The 21,455-nt window shown below is 37.5% G+C and overlaps 1 protein-coding gene across 1 annotated transcript in view; it reads right to left on the reverse strand.

The window, feature by feature from the left end:
* fam110b (family with sequence similarity 110 member B) overlaps positions 1 to 21,455 on the reverse strand; it is a 44,193-nt gene that overhangs the window by 8,054 nt on the left and 14,684 nt on the right. The window contains exon 2 of the mRNA XM_067453083.1: positions 6,884 to 6,974. The gene's annotated coding sequence lies outside the window, so the exon portion shown is untranslated. The remainder of the gene's footprint in view (positions 1 to 6,883; positions 6,975 to 21,455) is intronic.

Below are 21,455 nucleotides of genomic sequence, written 5' to 3' on the forward strand. Positions count from 1 at the left end.
TACATATTACAAAAAATAGCACAAATAAATACAATAGAATAAAAGATATAAATGAAATAGACTGCTTTATTTTTTCAGGTAGGTCTAACATTCAGGTAAGAAACTGAATAAAAAAAACGCAAAGTGGCTAAATAAATTTAAAATAACATTGGATAATGTTTTTGCAAAAAATTAAATCGTTTCATATAAAACCATTAAAGTTAGACAAGTTGATCAGTCAAGAGCAGTGTGATCGTTTGTCTTTTTGTAGTTTGACTTTGAATAACAAATGTATGTAGGCCTACACTTGTATGTCAGGGGCGGCTTTATTACGGTAGGCTATGTGTGTGTGTGTGCGCTTCAGATGTGAGCTTGAAATCTGCGGGGATTCGTAGAATTATGTGCAATCCCGCGCGAAATTCAGACCGATCACACACACTAACACAAACACGCTGTCGTAAGGAAAAGTCCAGCAGAACGCGCGTCCGTCGTGTTCAGAGGTTAACCGGCTGAGTGAGAATATGCGGCTGCGTGTCAACTCGCTGTCGGTCAGAGAAGGAGAGGAGAGCAGAGCAGAGCAGCTGGGATCGATTGTGTAGGCTGAGCAGGCTATCGTATCTTTTCAGGTATTTCAGTATCGATATTTTTGACAACACTAGTTGCACTGTGCCGACCCAGGCTTTTAAAAGTGAAATAAATCCACACTTCAGAGCCGCTTACCGGGCTTCCATGACTAAAAGAACAAGCGGGCGCGCAAGCACCGGAAATCAGGTGGCCATGGAAACCAAAATTTGCGCGCTTGGAACCGAAGATCGGAACCGAAAATAAATTTTCTAAACGATTCCAATGGAATCGTTAGTTTTTAAACGGTTCCAAGTTAGAACCGGTTCTCGATGCCCAACCCTACATTTAAACTGGGTCATTTATGTAGTATAATTGTGAAATTATTTTTGAATTTAGTGCCTTCTAGACTGAGAAAAGACAGATAACGTATTTTTGGCTTATGTGGATGAAAAACAATAACTCCCATAATGCACTTGCTTCGCTGTCCCACAAGGCCACTCCCAAAGCGACCGCTACTGGATTACTTTCCCACCGCAGCACCGCCTCTACCGTTGTTTTCATTTTCATAGTAGTAATAAAACTATTTAGTTCAGTTAGAGAACAGACAATACAAATAAAAACTGAACATGTCTGTTCAATATAATGTGATTGAGCCGAACGAGAGTCACAGCACAAACGCAGCAGGAATCATTATCATAACATTCATCACGAAAGCCAAGAGCTGTGCAGATCTGAGGTAAGCGCGGGATACATTCACAGCGCATGTTCAGTCTGGCGCGTTTTCAGATCATGCTCATTGAAGCTTAACTTTAATAGGAATTAATTTGAAAAGTTGAAATACTGACTTTGCTCTGCATCGCTCCGTTTACAGGAATCTACCATCCACATATAAGATTAAATTCAAAAGGTATGACTTAAGAGAGCAAAAGAAAATATTGCCAGACTCAAATTAATATTTTTTAACTCAAACATTTAGAAGAAATTTCAATATGTGGCAAACATCAAGTGCCACAAATCAGTCTCTGGCATCACATCCAGTTCACCATCCCCATCTGACGTTCTCTTTGCTAAAATATCCAGACAGAAGACATATCTGTCTTAGACACTTTAATTTTATTTGTGAAACTGGCACTGGAGGGCCTACAGCGATTTCAAGGATATTTGTGATCTCAGTGCTGCTGTAGGAAATCAAAGGTGCTCTGTGATAGTGGAAAGACTCAAAAAATAAAGCCTAAGGTAAATAGCGAACCTATTACAAGGCATCATTCTGACATCCAGACCAAACACAGGACAGGCTGTGCTCTGTCGAGAGCTACCTGGCAGGCACAGGTAGCAACAGTGCATCTATTTTGAGAAGGTCTACAAAGCACTAAATTACAACTGCACATAACCAGAGAATGGCCTTCAATGGCAAGACTGAAGGTGAGCTTTTCGAAGCACATTTGTCTGTATTCTTTAGAGAGCAATTTCAACTATTAGCACATTTAAATGCGCTCCCTTCCGTCTGGGACACTCTAGGAATGACCTTTAAACTACGTTCAAAGGCTATGCTAACAGAGAAGCGTTTGACACTCTCAGAGTGTTCATTTTGAACCCTGGCTACAAGAAGAAGAGCAACATCGGATCCCTTAAACTAATTCAGGAGGCGGTCTGAGACAAATTCCAGATGAAACTGGAACAAGTGTAAATGCATCTGGTTGTTGAAACCACATATGCAAATTGTACTCCTCCCAAAATGTTCAAAAATAAACGTGTGAGAACATTATAGGCTATATGACATGCTATAGCCACAACATATGGTAGCGATACTGCAACATTTATCGCTGCAGATGAAAAGCTGAGTATCTTCAATAAGCTGACATGCAGACTGCCACAAATAAACTTTAAAATATGTCACACACACACTCAAATCACAGTCATCTTCATTAAAATAATTGAGACTAAATATAATCTAAAAAAATTTTACCAGTGCTGATGCCGTTCTCTCTCTTATTGCACTCTTTGACCTTGAAAAATGCTGATGATACATAAAATGCAGCTTTTTTTATTATTTTGGCGGAGACACATTTATGTAAACAAATATAAATGGAACAGTTTTAGCAAAAAAGATATTTGATCAAATAGATGCGTGACCAGGTGTAAACAGAACCCCATAGAGTTGTGAAATATGACAAAAATGTATCCATCAGTTGTTATGTTTATGGAAGAAGCATCTTATGCTCCCCAAGGCTACATTTATTTGATCAAAAACACACAAAACAATAATATTGTTTGATATGCAGTGCCTTGCGAAAGTATTCGGGCCCCTTGAACTTTGCGACCTTTTGCCACATTTCAGGCTTCAAACATAATGATTGAAACTGTATTTTTTTGTGAAGAATCAACAACAAGTGGGACACAATCATGAAGTGGAACAAAATTTATTGGATATTTCAAACCTTTTTAACAAATCAAAAACTGAAAAATTGGGCGTGCAAAATTATTCGGCCCCCTTAAGTTAATACTTTGTAGCGCCACCTTTTGCTGCGATTACAGCTTTAAGTCGCTTGGGGTATGTCTCTCAGTTTTGCACACACCATGTTTGGTGTGTCTCCCAGGTGGCTTGTGGCAAACTATAAATGGATATCTTTAAGAAATTGCTTTCTTCTTGCCACTCTTCCATAAAGGCCAGATTTGTGCAGTATACGACTGATTGTTGTCCTATGGACAGAGTCTCCCACCTCAGCTGTAGATCTCTGCAGTTCATCCAGAGTGATCATGGGCCTCATGGCTGCATCTCTAATCAGTCTTCTCCTTGTATGAGTTGAAAGTTTAGAGGGACGGCCAGGTCTTGGTAGGTTTGCAGTGGTCTGATACTCCTTCCATTTCAATATTATTGCTTGCACAGTACTCCTTGGGATGTTTAAAGCTTGGGAAATCTTTTTGTATCCAAATCCGGCTTTAAACTTCTCCACACATTATCTCGGACCTGCCTGGTGTGTTCCTTGTTCTTCATGATGCTCTCTGCGCTTTAAACGGACCTCTGAGACTATCACAGTGCAGGTGCATTTATACGGAGACTTGATTACACACAGGTGGATTCTATTCATCATCATTAGTCATTTAGGTCAACATTGGATCATTCAGAGATCCTCACTGAACTTCTGGAGAGGGTTTGCTGCACTGAAAGTAAAGGGGCCACTTCATGATTGTGTCCCACTTGTTGTTGATTCTTCACAAAAAATTACAGTTTCAATCATTATGTTTGAAGCCTGAAATGTGGCAAAAGGTCGCAAAGTTCAAGGGGGCCGAATACTTTCGCAAGGCACTGTAGCTATAAAAATTCAAATAACCGTTTTGTTTTTCTACACATTTTAAACGTTTATAAATGTATACATGTAATTTATTCCTGTGATGGCAAAGCTGAATTTTCAGCATCATTACTCCAGTATTCAGTGTCACATGATCTTTCAGAAATCATTTTAATATGATGATTTGCTGCTCAAGAAACATTCCTTATTATTATCAATGTTGAAAACAAGTCTGCTGCTTAATATTTTTTTGAAAATGGATATATATTTTTGGAACAATATAAAGTTCAAAAGAACATTGTTTATTTGTAGTAAAGAGACAGTATTTATAAATGTTACAAAATATTTATGTAATAAAAAAAAAAAAAAGTCTATTTAACGCATTCTTGCTGAATAATAGTATTAGAAGAGAAGTAAAGAGAAGGAAAAAAATCTTCCTGACCCTGAACTTTTTAACTGAGATTTACATGCAAAAAGCAGGGGTGTATAAACAATCCAAAACATGTCCTGGAAGAATATAAATGTCCTAGTACAGCTTTGTCGTGTGTGTTTCTTGCAGCAATCAATACCTAACCAACTGAGTTAATGAGAACAATGTTAATCTAGTTGGTGTAAACGGATGCAAGGGACATTAACCCAGACTGAGGTTCATTGAGAGCAAAGCCATGACCCAGATTACCCTGTACTAAAGCTCATGGGACAAATCTCACCACTCATGACTTTACTCGTGCCTCATCACCCCAAAGTTTATGGGTTTTGATCACTCATAAAATAGTGAATGAATGATGAGCGCATGTATGCAGCTTTACAGTACCCTAACTACCAGGAACCCACAGCAAACTCATCCATTAAAAAGTAAATGATGTTCTCACCGACAGACCTTAAAATCTTGTGCACTTATTTGCTTTATCTGCCCCAGACGCAGAAGAAATAATCCTGTTAGTGCTACTCAAGGAGCAGCGAGAGGACAGCAGTGACGAAGAACTGAGGATGGCCTCAGCTGGCTGGTGGTGATCCTGATTTTGTGGATTGGATCAATTTACGGTCTCAGCGTACGTGTTAACATGCTTCGTCATATTTTATTATATAGTTTAAAGATTATTATTAGGGCAGTTGATTCAATTTTCCAAAAATAAAACTTAGCTTGACACAGGTCTTAAAAACATGAAGCTATAGTCCTGCAATTGTACGTAATCTAATAGGGGTGTAACGATACACTCGTGTCACGATTCAATATGTATTTCGATACTGAACTTTTAAAAAAAACATTTTTACCTTTTTATTATTATATTATTATTATTATTATTGTTTGTGTTTTATTATCAGGACCCACAAATATTCCCCCATTGCATTATTATACATTATATTCAATGTTGTGTATAATTCAAGCTTTGCCTTTCACATTTTAACACTCGATGGCACCGTGTCGAATGTGAAGAGGGGGATTGCCATGTTAATCTTGGACTAAATCGGCCACCGTAGGAGTTATAACGAAATCAGAATTGAGAGGAATAGAAACTATTATTCACTGCATGGTCATATACCTTTACACCGCTAGATGGGGGAAAATATCACACAGTGTAGCTTTAATGTAATCACTGAAACTGAAACACGCTTCCAACGTTTTCACTAAGAAGTGTCGCTTTAAATGCTGTTTGCGTGTTGACTTTGAGGAGTGTCACTTTAAATAATGTTTGTGCCCTCACTGAGGAGTGCCGTTCCGGCAGCGCGTGCACTTCAGATGATCAATGTAATCCGTTACAGCTCTAATCGCAAGAAAGCTCGCCAAAACGACCGCTCTAAAACTGTAAACGTTTAGCTCATGCAAGAATTTTAATTCTGCATTTCCTCTCTCATGTTGTTTTTGCGCCTCACGCAACCACTTGAACGCCGATGTTTACTACAGTATGTGCGTCCTGTTAAATATATTCATCACATAAAGCCATTGTGTCTCTTCAGAAGACTAAAGAATGTTTGGATTAGACACTCGATTAGTTATTTTTACACGCCTTTATTACATTCTTTGCATCTTTTAAGTTTGAGAGGAATGGACTTTAAAAATGGAGGGAAAAAAACCCTTAAGGTTTCATAAAGAATATCTTCATTTGTGTTTGGAAGTTAAATGAAAAACGACACGATGGTGAGTAAGTACATGATGACAGTTTACATTTGTGGTAGCCTACATTTGTTGATTTGTGTTTGGGTGAGTTATACCTTATAAATAGGCCTACTACAGCAAGTTGAGCCTTGGATAAAACAACGCTATATCGCGAATCGTAACGTTTCCATCAACGATACATATCATCACGTTACACCCCTATAATCTAACAAAATAAAATAAAACTGAAATAATTTTGAAACCAAGACAGTGTGACTGAATGTGATGGTTTAGCAGTCTTGGACAGCTGTTCCTAACTAGACTGTAAGTGGAGACCGTTTCAGGAGTGTTTTGTAAATCAAATACACATACAACTCTCTGAAAAGATCCTCTTCTCAGGTTAATTATAATAAACTAACTGTTGAGAACTTGATGGACCACAGGTGACTTGACTCTCTTGATTCTCTTTTTCATCAGTTGTGTTAACTGATTGTGGACAACGAAAAAATGGCATCCAAAACAACACGCGATTACGTTTTGACAGCTTGTTAGTGAGTCTGGAGCACTTTGAATTCATCATTGCCTTTGCTCAGATGAACATACTGAGTTACGCACTTCTGAAGGGTTGGAAATGATCAAAGGGAATGTGTCAGCTTGTACAACCCGTACGCTTAAGAGGAAATGACATGGGAAAAACTTTTCCTGCACTAAAAGCTGCTCCCTCAGGTTACCCTTGTTTTTCTGTGAAGGAACATCTGCTAACGCACACAACAACAAACACAACGCATTAGCAGGGCCTGGGAATGCAAACAAACGGATATCATATGAAATGTTTGCTGGTGTATTGACAGCACGTTGGCTACTGTTGTTCAAAGTATTGTTTTTACAACTTGTTCTCTATAAGTTATACTGGATGGGAAAGCATTTACTAAATGGCAAAGAAGTAACCAACCTCTGTGTGGGTCAGGTTTTGACCGGCTCTGAGCTGCTGTCCGAGCCGCCCTTGTCCTCCAGCTGCTGCAGGTTATCAGTGGGGGTGACGCCTGGACAAGAGAAAACAGTCGGTAAGATTCTGCCATCACAAATCACTGAACAGTAAACGCAAAGCACTTCTGATTGCTTTATTACCAAAGCACTTGCAATGAGAAAATTGTTGGTTCATTCATTTTTTTTGTGTGTGTGTGACATTTACACCTCAACTAAAGCTGCACGATAAATCGTGTCTATTAAACCTTTGACAAATATGATCACAGGGGAACATTCAAATCCGCATTAGTGCTGCTGCTGAGTTAGAGAGATCAGTTGTCATGTATGAAACAGCTACACCATATCATTATTATTAATGTGTTAATAATTCAAAAATCCAGAATTACTGGAATAAAAGTTTATAGTTCAGATGAATATCTATAGTAGTGATCAAAATACTGTAAATCATATTAATAATTGTATTAATTACATTATTATGCCACTATTTGGCAACAGGTGACAAATGTATTATTGAATCTTTCATTGAAGAGATTTGTTTAAAACACAGAATGAAGTCTTTGAACGATTCGTTGAATCATTCATACTTTTTTCTTTTTTTTAAATTATTATTATTATTATTATTATTAAAGAAATTAAATGTTTTTTTAAATAGACTGCAGCAAATAACATGTTAACATTTTGTTAAGTTATCTATTTAGAATTGTGGGAGAATCATGATCTCTATTTTAAAATCATAATTTAAAATCTTTCCAGAATCGTGCAGCTCTAACACACTCTAAGGCTTTTATAAAAATAGGAATTCTAAAGAATGAGGTTTTTTCCACAGTAAGAATAGTAGAAACCAAACTAACTTAGCTATGCAAAAAATAATAAGTAAATAAAATAACATTAGAAGATAGAACAATTTCTATAGTATAGAGGAAAATAAGAAAATATTTTAAGTGCATTTTCTGAATTTTGACAATTACTATGTTGACATTGTGTTTGCTCTTACCCAAATTAGTACTTTTTTACCATTTGAAAATATTTATTTTATTTTATATTAATACTATAATATAATAATAAACAATTACAATAACATTTAACATTAAATATGTATAAATTATTATATTAATACAAAAGTAAATCAAAAAATCAAATTAAAAACATTTACTTCTATATATTAGATCAAATATATTTTTTTCTATAGTTCATAGTTCATCAACTATTGCAAAATTTCCTTCTAAACTCAATGACAGCATATTTTAGGTTAAATTTGTTACAAATCTTAATCTTAATTTTAAAACCGCAACAATCAAGTGTCACACGTCCCAAAATTCTGGAAAATCACATACAAGATTAGCAAGAGAAAAAAACCGAGCTCATTTAATATTCTCTGTGACCTCCTGTCCTGAGATTGTTGATCAACAGTTCATTTTAAAATGAAAAAAAGCTAGACAAAGGGCCTTTTTTCCATTATTCATGGACATGTGCAGATATCTAGCATAGCATAGTTTTTTATTATTTTTTTTATTTTAACACGACCAAAAGTGTATTATACAGGGTTAAAGACCATTTCAAATCTGGCAATGTTGAGCGGCGGGGCTGCCTAGATGCCGGTGTCTTCTTTGGAGACAGCCAAGATTGCGATTGTAAGGACATTCGCAGTGGGCCACATAAATACAGAGTGGATGATGAGTGTTTGCATGTTGAGCTCACAATGTTCCTTCCCTTTTACTGTGTAAATGAATCATCATGACAATACAGAATGCAGCAGATGTTGGAGCGTCGCAGGCTCACATGGCTACAGTTTGTCATTTTATGGGGAAGTTCCTCCCGACGTGGACATCTAAGTAATGAGAAAATCCTGGTACAAACTCACTGCCCGGGGCGCAGCACTTTAATGAAACAGTAACCACATTATCACCTCGGTCAGAGTTATGGCTAGAACACAACCTGACAGCAAAACTCAAGATTTAAAAATGTAGAAATACAGAATCACTATATTAATGAATCATTTTGTTGATTTTTTTCCCCACAAAATATTTCTCTCCCCTCAAACTAATCAAGATACACAGATGAGATGTCAAACAGGCATATTCATCATGTCAACCCTCCCTAAAAAATTCAACATGCCGCAGTTCATGTGATTAATAATGTGAAGGTGCAGAACCCACATTAAGTCAGCTGGTTCCTCCTGATATTGCACACACTTTGAGCATACCACTGTGACTTACAGATCACAAGGCATCTACTTAACGCGTATAAAAACAATTAAGAGTATAATCGTCTAGATATTTCCTGGGAGTGAGATGGAAGATTTGCCTTTCCTTTCACATCTGACAATCACTGGTCCCGGTCTAGATGCATGACAGGACTGGGTGTCTCACAGGACGTCCGCTGCAAGACCTCGACTGGCGCTGCGTGAGGAAGTGCACCTGGTTTTGGTATGAGGGTACTCCTCCTCAGTGATAATAACTATGCTAATATTTAGCCACTACAACTCATTTCTCTGGAGAAATAAAATAGAAGTTGATAAGCAACCAATGCCATGTTCAAACCACAGGCAAATCAGATTTCTTCTCAAATCAGATTTTTTCAGGCAGACTGCCCACGCCATTAATTGCAAGTGGTCAAATAAGATGTGTCCAAAAAAACCAACCTATCCGCATGGGTTACTTTGGTAACAAAGTAGGTGTATCCACATGTGACAAAGCTTTTGAAACGGACACAGGTGCATCATCTCACCCTTCAAAAAAAACGCCCCGTTGAGTCGCGGTACAGAACTAGTATATTGTTATGTCCCATGTTGTAGCCACGGCTGAAATCTTTGCATATACCGCTGGAAAGCCGTATGAATACTTCTGGCATTTCCATCATCGGTTTTGAGACCATTTGAAATATGATTTAAACGGCCAGAGCTTCCAGCCTGAGACACATCAGTAAAAGTCTGATTGGACTTTCAAATTTGGTTTGAATGAGATAAAAAAAAATTTAAAAAAAAGTTAATGTTTTTTTTTTTTGCTGTCCAGACTTTCAAAAACACATCCGGATAAAACCTCGATATTCAAAATTTTATAAAGAAAATCTTATTTTTGGGCTAGCAGTCTGGCCATAGCACAAAAAACAAACAAAATTAAAATAATAATAAAAAAAGATATATATTGCAGTGTTTATTTTAAATAATTTATCCACGCACATTAAATTAGCAAACACTAACAATTCCAGCCAATTCCCAATGGACAATTTCAACTCCCACCCTACCCACCATTTTTTCCTCGTTTCAGAAGATTGACTCTCTATATGACGCAATAGGGAAGAAAAGACGACTATTAAATGACTTTAAACGTTTGTGTATAAATCAAAATGATAATATTTAAAAGATAAAAACAGGATTCCTTCATTTCTACAATGAAGAAAACCAGTGAATCCAACAGGGGCTTAATTTTGACCCTATTTATGCATTCATGTAGGGTTTTGAGTCATGCGTTCTAAGGTCAGGGGTCATGTTTTAGAAACTTCTAGTAGCAGAACATAAATCGCCCTGAGAGCTGGTTTACTTCTCAAGCACAGAGACAGCATTCGCTTTTCACGTGGTCATTTGGCATTCTATGCAGACGGCACTCCTCACACAGCCAACCGCCGACTTTCACAGCTTCATTTATCTGTGAGCAAACACCAAAGCCTGCATTATCATTCCAAACAAGTCCCGAGCCATGAATCACATACAACAGCGTGTGGGTGAGTCAGTTCCCAAATCTACAGCCAACAATGTCAACTTAACTTACTACAACACTCGTATTCCTCTTCAGCGTGAAACCGAAGAACAACAGAGAATGAAATGGTGCGAAACAAGGACAAAGATCTAACAACCAATCGTAGTAACATCCCTGAAACTACAGACGGTGTGAAGACGTCCATGGAAACGAAAAGTCTAGACATTAAACAACAGCTCCGTGAAGCGCTCATCAGCCACACACAAGAATACATTACACTGCTGAATGCAAGTGCTATTTATGTTCGGTGTGTCTCTTTCATGCACGCACGCAAACTCTTCACCTTGGATGCTATACTTGTCTTTGATGGCACTCCCATCATGCCTTTCTGCCAGCAGCAGCCAGTCTCGCTCAAAGATCCAGTTTTAATGAGTAAACAAGCTACAGCAGGGAGACTTTACATCAGTAGTCGTCAAATAGTTTTGCTTCATAACCCAGATTTTACTTCTGTGGCCACCCAATACAGTATAGTTTATCGTGTAAAAGCCAACAATAAAAAATATTAATGACATGAGCTTTAATAATAATTTAATTATTAATTTCATTGATGAGGGAGTTACATGGTTTGTATGGAGATGGAGGGAAAACACAGAATTGTAAGCTCCACCTTCCAGAGACCGTTGTTGTAACTTAAAGGGTTTGTTCACCCAAAAATGAAAATTATTTAAATAATTATTCACCCTCATGTCATTGGACCCGTAAGACCTTCGTTCATCTTCAGAATACAAATGAAGATATTTCTGTTGAAAGCTGATGGCTGAAAAAGGCTTCAGAAAGGCCTCCGTTGGCATTCAGTACATTTCCACTCACAAGACTCATAAAGGCACTAAACACATCGATACAAAGTCCATCTCACTACAGTGGCTGTACAATAATTGGGACGATTATACAATGCGACGGAAAAAAATGTTGTGTGCAAAAAAAAATCGAAATAATGACTTTATCCACCAAGTTATTGTCTTCCGTGTAGGTCTCGGACATGAACTCACGCGATTGCGGCGCTCCTCTTCGCTTCCGGGTCATGTATCTGAACGGCGGATCTGTGTCATATTCAAGTCAATAACCTGGTGGATAAAGTCGTTATTTAGATTTTTGTGCGCAGAAAAACTATTTTCGTCGCATTGCTACATTATTGTACAGCCACTGTAGTGAGATGGACTTTGTATCGATGTGTTTAGTGCCTTTATGAGTCTTGTGAGTGGGAATGCACTGAATGCCAACGGAGGCCTTTCTGAAGCCTTTCTCAGCCATCAGCTTTCAACAGAAATATCTTCATTTGTGTTCTGAAGATGAACAAAGGTCTTACGGTGTCCCAACGACGTGAGGGTGAGTAATTAATGAAATAATTTTTATGATTATTTTTGGGTGAACTAACCCTTTAAACAAGGAAACAAAAAGGTTTCTATCCAATGGTACGGTGGAAACATACAAGGAATCCATGCCTGCTTAGCTTGGGACAGCTGATGGTTGTGGAAAAAAAAAAGAATACTACAAACTTACAGAGGCATTCTTTAATTAAAGCTCTCCTACAGGAAAGCAGGACAGTCCCAAACCACTAAAGGAACATTCCCCATTGCCACACACCGAGGTTTATTTTGAGGAAACAGGCCCCAATGGGGACAAACAAGTTGAAGGTGTGGTAGCTTTTGCACAGGATCTTTTGTTTACCAACAAGGCCAGCGTGGGAGAGGCTGGCCTCCTTTATGGAGGGAGATGAATAGGATTGTAAACATGTTAAAAGCTGGGAACAAGGAGCATCTCTTCACTAAAACATCCTTCCATAGCAGGTCCACTTTGAAAAAGAGGCCAGGCTATGGGCTAGCACCCAGAACTGCTTAATGAGAGCTCATTCAGAGAGGGAGGCAACACATACACACACACACACACATACGTGTGCACGCTTCTTGTGCACAAGGCCAAAAATTAACTTTCTGGCATACCTTTACGCCATGATGGGCAGAAACATAAATGTTTTTTCAGCAGCAAATCAGCATATTACGATGATTTTTGAAGGATCATGTGACAATGAAGACTGGAGTAATAATGCTGAAAAGGCAGCTTTGCCATAAGAATAAATAACTTTTTAAAATATAATCAAATTGTGAATTGTAATAATATTTCATGATAATCACATTTTAGTGTGAGCATAAGAGACTTTACTCAAAAACATGTCTTAAAAATCCTCAAAACTTTGAATGGTAGCGTGTATATGAGTCATTCTCAGTGTTTGGCTCATTTAAAATTGTGAAGATACATTGTTAGCTTATCCATCAAAAGCATGAATGGCCATCACTACAAAGCGCTATCAGACTGACATGTGAACGTCAGTTGGGCAGTGAAGGAATTTGAGGTAAGCCGCTGTTTGTTTTAGACAGAGAACAAGGTTGTGCAGTCTCATCATTATTAGGTTGGACTGGACACACAGGAGTATGGGGAAGGATCCAAACAGCAGCAGACGCTGGGAATGTAAGGGTGGGAGGAGAGACAGAGAGTGGACTTTGTGCTGAGTAAGGAGAGCTGCAGTGCCCGTCTGCTGCCTCATGATCTCTAAAGTTTTGGTCAAGGCTCAGCCGGCCCAACTCATCTCTCATACGCAGGCCAAGGGCACAGACTACATCACAAGCTTTCTCACAGGAAACTCAGCTAAAGGGTTGTTCAATGCTCCGGTAACTTGGAAAAAAAGAACCTAACACTATCCTTGTCACCACTGTAAAAATAATCTTTTTTCCAAAGACAGAAGACAAAATACATAAATAAAAAAAATAATTAAATAGTGTAAACATTTTTTATTGAAGTAAATCACTCCCATGGCCACAGGTGTATCAAATCAAGCACCTAGGCATGCAGACGCTTCTACAAACATTTGTGAATGGGTTGCTCTCAGGAGCTCACTGAATTCAAGTGTGGTACTGTAATAGATTGCCACCTGTGCAATAAGTCCATTTGTTAAATTTCCTCACCACTAATTATTCTACGGTCAACTGTTAGTGGTATTATAACAAAGTGGAAGCAATTGGAAACAAAAGCAACTCAGCCACAAAGTCTTAGGCCACATAAAATCACAGAGTGGGGTCAGCGCTTGCTGAGGTCCACAGTGTGCACAAGTAGCCAACTTTCTGCAGAGTCAATAGCAACAGACCCCGAAACTTAATTTGGCCTTCAGATTAGCTCAAGAACAGTGCGTACTGTGTAGAGAGCTTCATGGAATGGGTTTCCGTGGCCGAGCAGCTGCATCCAAGCCTTACATCAATAAGTGCAATGCAAAGCGTCGGATACAGTGGAGTAAAGCACGCCGCCACTGGACTCTAGATCAGTGGAGACGTGTTCTCTGGACGAATCACGCTTCTCTGTTTGGCAATCCGATGGACGAATCTGGGTTTGGCAGCTGCCAGGAGAACGGTACTTGCCTGACTGCATTGTGCCAAGTGTAAAGTTTGGTGTAAAGGGATTATGGTGTGGGGTTGTTTATCAGGGTTAGGCTCGGCCCCTTAGTTTCAGTGAAACATCAGTGCCTGACCTCACAAATGTACTTCTAAAAGAATAGTGAAAAATTCCCATAAACTTACTCCTAAACCTTGAGGAAAGCCTTCCTAGAAGAGTTGAAGCTGTTATAGCTGCAAAGGATGGGCCATCTCCATATTAAACCCTATGGATTAAGAATGGGATGTTATTAAAGTTCATGAGCATGTAAAGGCAGACGTCCCAAAACTTTTGGCAATATAGTGCATATTGAAAGGTATACTATGTAACTTTTTTCCATCATCAAACCTTCTTCCAAAACATGTTTTTGTCTTACCCTGATTCACTATGATAAGGCTATTATGGGCGTTTATATTTTTAGATCTCAGTTTAGCTGAAAATTGTGTATTTGCATCACTCGCCCATGCGTTTCTTGTCATATACGTACGTAGCTCTCTAATGATGTTTATTGTAATGCCTTATATGTTGTGAAGGGTCATATCATTATGGTTGTTGTAGCGTTCTGTTGAAACTTATTTTCAAGGAAGTACCGTGTCTATAAATAGGTATAGCTGCAGTAAAATCTTCAGCGAGTTAGCTTGAGATCCTTTCCATCTAAACTGGTTAAATCTCTTAAATCTGATAGTGAATGTGTTATTATTAGCAGTAGAATAATCGCTCTCTTTTTTAGTTATGAGAAAGAACCATATTCATCCTCACAGTCACGAAAAACCAAAACAATGTTCTTCCACAAGATGCATGCATTTGTTTTTAAAGGGCAAAAAGTTACAAGTGTACCTTTAACTATGGCAGAAGAAAATATAATTACATTTTCATTAATTTAGTTTTAGTATATTTATTACCTAATAAGTTTCCCCATGACAAATATAATAATAGTAATAATAATAGCTCAGCAAAAAAGTATTATCATAATAAAAGTGAAAAATAGCCAAAAACTATTTAAAAAAGCATTAAGCTTGTAAAATGCATTTCATTTTTTATGAAGTATTAGCTTTGACAAAACTGTGATAAATCAATGATGGATGGAATATCAAATAGCCATGCCACGTGAAAACCAGCTGGAGACTCGACAGAAACAAAACAATCCGGATGCAACAGCGACGTGTGCACGCTGAGGGAGACGCATGTGAGCCTGTATAATCATCAGTGTGTTTGCCCATTCAGGCTGATTTCAAGAACTCACTGAAAGATATTTTGGTTGGTACATAATATCCTCTTATGTATAATGGCACTTAGGTCTCTGTTTACTAGAAACAAAAGCTTCAGAGTCATGAGCCACATAAACCAGCTAATCAGTATTTCATCATGCTCTATGCCATCATAAGTGAGGAACGCTGGGTCAATTGGATTTAATTTAACTGAAATTGTACTCAGAGCATTTTTTGCCTGGCAGTTTTAAAAATAATTTGGGTTCCCGATCCCTGCTTCGCCCTCTAATTTACCCGAAATGTCTCATAACATATCAACATTGAGAGAGAAACACAAACACCCACTGAAATCACAACAATATGAACCAAAAAAAACTAAGAAATTGAATCTCGGATGTAAACACTAGTGCACCTTGTATCACATAAAATGATCTGAGCACACACATGAAATGAAATAGGGATGAGGGATCTTTTGTCAATACTTTCATAAAGTCAATAGCAAGTGTTTTTTATTTGTTTTTATTTTCTATGTGAAAATGAATGCATATCATGAACATTAAAGTCGTAAGTGTTTGCTAACTATGTTAAAGCAAATAATTGTGTATAACAAAAGTTTTTATGCATGTATAATTAGCATATTTTTTATTTCAATATGCCTTTGGAATATATAATAAATGGCTTTTTAACGATTTTATCTATATAAATGACAAAAAATAAATTAGTATAAATATCGGTTTTGTTATCCACAGTTCCTATTATGCGACACCATCATGATAAATATAAATATCATAAATATAATACTTTTTGCTAAGCCCTGAAAAGAGTAAAGAAGAGATCAAAACAGTAAATATAATATGTCTATGTTTAGAAAGAATGTGAAAGTAAACACTAGTTCACCTTAAATCATAAACATGATCGGTATGAAAGGTTTTTTTTATGCAGAAAGTCTAAAAAAAAAAAAAAAAAATTGGTCCGCTGATTCCATTTGGCCCTGGTCATGAATTAAATGATCCGTCCTCAGCTTGTGTTTGCTTATAGAAATAATAAAAACAAAGCAATATCCCAAATGCAACCATATGCATCGAAAGAAAGACAAAAAATGATAAAGGAGAGGGCAAAAGTAATGGACTGTCACACACCTTCCATCAGCAGTATGGGCGCACAACTCAGGGCGTCAGATTACAGCCAGCCAGCCAGTCGTGACATCAGCCAAATGCGTGATTCTGACACCAGCAGAGACAAACACACACACACACACACACACGTCTGCCCACTACCACCCACTCCTCTCTAATCTAATTACAGCCCCTCAACCAGCTGCTTGTGTCGGCAGACAGCAGCGGCAGGACTGAGGCCGGTGCAGAGTATCAGCAATATTAAATTTTCATAAACTAAATCTTTTAAAGACAACCTGATACTGCTGTTCTTTTAATAAGTGGACCGGCTGGACAAAGACGCTGTGGTTTCAGACCTCACCCAGTTTATTCACTAAAACCACAGTCATCATAACCTTACCTTCAATATGCCTCTTCTTACACAAAAACTAGAGCATTCAGCACAACACCACATCCTTCCCTGAAGGTGCTCACAGCTGAGCAAACCACTGTCGTGGAATACACAATGAATTCTCAGCTCTGTCCAATTAAAAATCCATGAACCCCAGTGTCTGATATTGCCTCTTCCATGACCTTATGGAGCAAGTGCACTAACGTATTCAGCCCAGTTGACACCATCTGCAACTTTGTTGCTGCAAATCACAAGGAATTAGCATTAGTGCTTAGTACTCTACAGTGATGATAGCTCATGAAAATGATTATTGTGTGACTTAAAAAAAAAAATTCTGAGCCACTGTGGGCTGTTACTTGAGGTCAATTGGTAAGTGCTGGCATGCGGAGAACTGATGTGAAACAGTCCATGGCTGGAATCAATTTGATCATGAAAATAGTTAAATGTAAAATGTGCAGCACCGATATGTCATGCACTATAATCAGAACACTATTGAGGAGCACATTCACAACTATGTTATGACTAGCCCTTGATCATTTGCTTCTTTTTGTGCAGATGCAAGATACAAAATTATAATTATGTTATATATCGCATATATCGGTTTAATTTCATATAAGATACATTTAACAGTTAATTCTCTTTAAACGACATGCCATTCCAAACCTGTAAGACTTTCTTCTGCAGAACACGAAGATATTTTAAAGAGTATTGGTAACCAAACTGTTGTGTTCCAGTCGAGTCACCTTTACTTACATAGCACTTTATATAATACAGATTGTTTTAATGCAGCTTTACAGTGATAAACAGGGAAAACATGCATTTTGGCTGACGTTCAGTGTTGATTCAGATCCATTGATCCATTGTAAAGATCAATTATTGGTACATTTCATTCATCTGGATTCGGTTTATCATGCTGCTTTGAGGTTTATTACTAACTGTAGAGTCATGACGCATCCCTGTGATTTGTACACACGTGTGCAATGGCCTCTAGAGTCTCAATGGGACTCTCTTGGTTAAATAAAAGTTAAATAAAAAATAAAATAAAAATCTATAAAACAGTTCTGCAAAAAATGATGTCATTGCCCAGCTCAGTTCAGTTCTCATACAACAGTGTCACTACAGTCAGAACAATATCGTTGACTATGAAGAAAGAAAGTAATTCGAACTTTGAATGGCATGAGGGTGAGTAAAACGACAGAATTTCCATTTTTGGGTCAACTATCCCATGCTCAAAGTTCAATGAAAGGGAGATAATTCTTTTAAAGAAATTGCTTTTTAAGGACTACACCAAACGGCTGGTAGAGACTACACAAGCTTCCTCCTGGGTTTGTGACATCACTAACCCTGAAATTGACAAACCCTGCCCCCAGGAAATACACACAACAAAGCGGGTGAGACTACAATGACAGAATTTGCTAATCAATGACTTGAAGATAGTTCCCTTCAGCTACATAAATTCATCAATTAACCATCCAGGAGTATCTTGTTGCATATGTTGTCATTTCTTCTTGAGTCTCTCCATTATTTTCTGACTCTGGTTTGAACATAAAAGGCTGAGCAGTTTCATTGCCTGAGGTTATCAGAGCTGCTAATGCAAGCTCTTGAAGCTCTGCTGCAAGAGCAGCAGCTCGTTTGCATTTAAAGGGACACAAAACGCCACGTTTTTGCTCACCCTCAAAAAGGGACAATTTTAACATTCTATAAAAATAATCTGTGGGGTATTTTGAGCTAAAACTTCACATACACAATCTGGGGACATCAGAGACTTATTTTACATCTTGTAAAAAGTGGCAATCAACCACCCTTTTAATTATTGTCATGCAAGTCACCACCAGTTACTGTCATAAGGCATTCTTGGTTTCCCTGGTAACATAATTCAACGTTTGACGTATATGCTGCTAAAAACATTCTGGAAAGAAAATGGTTATAAATAAATTGCACCAGTGCATAAAGCATCATAACAAAAAGACTGACATCAAAAACAGTGTGTCTGCTGTTGTTAAGGCAATCAGAACAGTGTGTTGCTCTGTTTCTGAAAGTCACATGGTTTTGCTAACATGTCAAGCGGAGGGATTTTGGAGAGAGGGGGGTCTAATTCGGTGCAGGGTAAGTCCAAGGAGGTCTGTAACACCTGGATAAAAGTATCACTTATACTCATGGCAAAGTTCTTTTTTGTTCATCGCTTAGAGGTAAAACACAATTTGAAGAGTTTTTGAGTTAGCGAACATCTGACGCTGCCCACACTGCTGACTGTGACAGTTAGATGAATATGTAACTACCGTATGTGCTGTGCACTTTTGTCTCATTAACAAAATAAATACACAACAAAATTGAAAAAACGGCAAGCTTTTTTTAATGAAAGCATTTGATCATACCAGCGATATGTTTGCACCACCTCTACAATTTAGCACGCTAGTAGTCACGTTTATTTATATAGCAGCACTTTATACAATGGATTGCTTCAAATCAAGCAGCTTCACCATATTAAACATAAATTAAACAGTGTCAGTGAAGTACAACTTCATTTTCTACTATAAAGGAGCTCTCCAGTGTGTTCATGTTTTCACTCGAGGACGTCTGGGTCTGACCTCTACAGACTGAACAGGACAAATGAAGCAGAAAAGATTTCTACGTTAAAAGAGGGCAGAGCCTCTGTGCACGCACACCTACCCATTATGTAATCGGTACGGCCCAATGGTAGTACAAAGGTGTTTACCAACCATAGAAAACTTTGTATTTTATTTTGTGGGTGAGAGGGTGTTTGGATGAAAATGTTTATTGGATGAAGCCCCTGAGCTGAGCCTATATGAAGCCATCCATTAGCACTGCCAGTCATCTCAACGAGTCCCAAGCTGTAACAAGAAACCACTGTCAAAACATCTACTATAATATAATGAAATATTTACAATTTATATGGTGCTTGAAAAAAAGTCAGAGTACATGGTACCTTTTATATAGCTGTCAGTGGGAAAAAAAAAGGCTTTTTGGGTCCAGATGGTGTAGCTACAGCATCTACCAGCATGGGCTAACTCGACCATGAAGACACCCAAACCTCCAGTCTTTGGCCAAGTCTGGTGTAGGTTAGCAAAATAGTTAATACTGCTTACAGCTCATTTAGACGAGTCTGTTGACTGGCTTAATGTGTGTTAATTTTGTCAAAGTATGAATTTATCATGTAACATTACTGCTGCACACATGCTTTAAGCTACAACTTCTGCTCATAATGGTGAATTATATAAATCACAGTATATCATTACAATAAGTTTACTTAGCTACATACAACTAAATGTGACTCGGATGTAACCTATCTAGCACTAAAGCTAAGCAAAAAACAGTGTATATAGCGTCTGTGAATGCATGGGCCTGTGGATGTTTCTCGCATCGTCTCAGTATGGGGGTAGGTTGGCTCAGAGAAAGGCCACTGTGAGTCAGAGCTCTTAATCCCTCCACAAGCACAGTTTCACCTTTTTCCAAGTCGTGCTTCTTGAACACTGCGTGAACATGCTGAGAGTACAGAAAGCGTTTGTACATGGGGATGTATTTTCCACAGAGAGCGAACATGCAGCTTGTTGCTGATGTGTTTGATGCCGTTTCAAAGTTTCCACTGCATCCAGGACATCATTAAAAGAAACTCAACAGTATTAATGTGTGGTTTTGAAACACACCTGGAAAAATTGTTTTATCGGGTTGGAATTCCATTCAAATATCCAAGAGCATCTATAAGATAAATGCATTATGACTGCTTGAACTAGAATTAGTGGGTCAATTACAAATCAGACTGCCTAAGATAAAGGAAAGGAACATCTAACGAATTACTATTCAAAAGTTTGGTGTCAATAAGATTTTTTTTTTTTTTTTTTAAAGTCTCTTTTGCTCGATAAGGCAGGATTTATTTGATTAATAATACAGTAATATTGTGAAATATTGTTACAATTAAATAACTGTCACATGATCTTTCTAATATGCTGATTTGCTGCTGAACAAACATTCCTTCTCATCAAATGATGAAAACAGTTGTGTGCTGCTTATTCTTTTTGAGGAAACCGATTCTTTGATGAAAATAAAGAACAGCGTTTATTTGAAATAGGAATATTTTTACCAATGTAAAAGTCTTTATTGTCATTTTTGATCATTTGAATGTATCTTTGCTGAATAAAAGTATAAATGTATTTAAAATAAATCTTCTTTCAAAAATTGCACATCTTTTCATGAGCAAATATAAAATATTTTCCTTGCACCATGACGTGTTACAAAGAGTATTAGTCATTTTCAAAAAAACATTTTTTTTATTCTTTTTCTTCCAATATCAATTCAGAATATTTTGTACATCCCTACGTTTTGGGGGACAAAAGCCTTTTAAAAATTATTTTAAAAGTCAAAATGAATTCTAATTTAAAGATTAAACCATGCTCAACAAATAAGAGGTGTTCAAGTCATTGAATTACTTACATGTTTAATGTATTCTTTAAAATTAATGCAATGAACAATATATATGGATAAAAGAAAAATAAACGTCATTGACCCTAGCAACAATTTACATCAGGCAATCTATTCTAGAAAGATATCCATTCCCTCAACCAGAAGTTAATTTGATTGCAGAAATCCCCTATACATCATTAAGGGACTTTGCATTGCATCATTTGCGTCT

The sequence above is a fragment of the Pseudorasbora parva genome, chromosome 9 (genome assembly GCF_024679245.1).
Source record: "Pseudorasbora parva isolate DD20220531a chromosome 9, ASM2467924v1, whole genome shotgun sequence".
Taxonomy (NCBI): domain Eukaryota; kingdom Metazoa; phylum Chordata; class Actinopteri; order Cypriniformes; family Gobionidae; genus Pseudorasbora; species Pseudorasbora parva.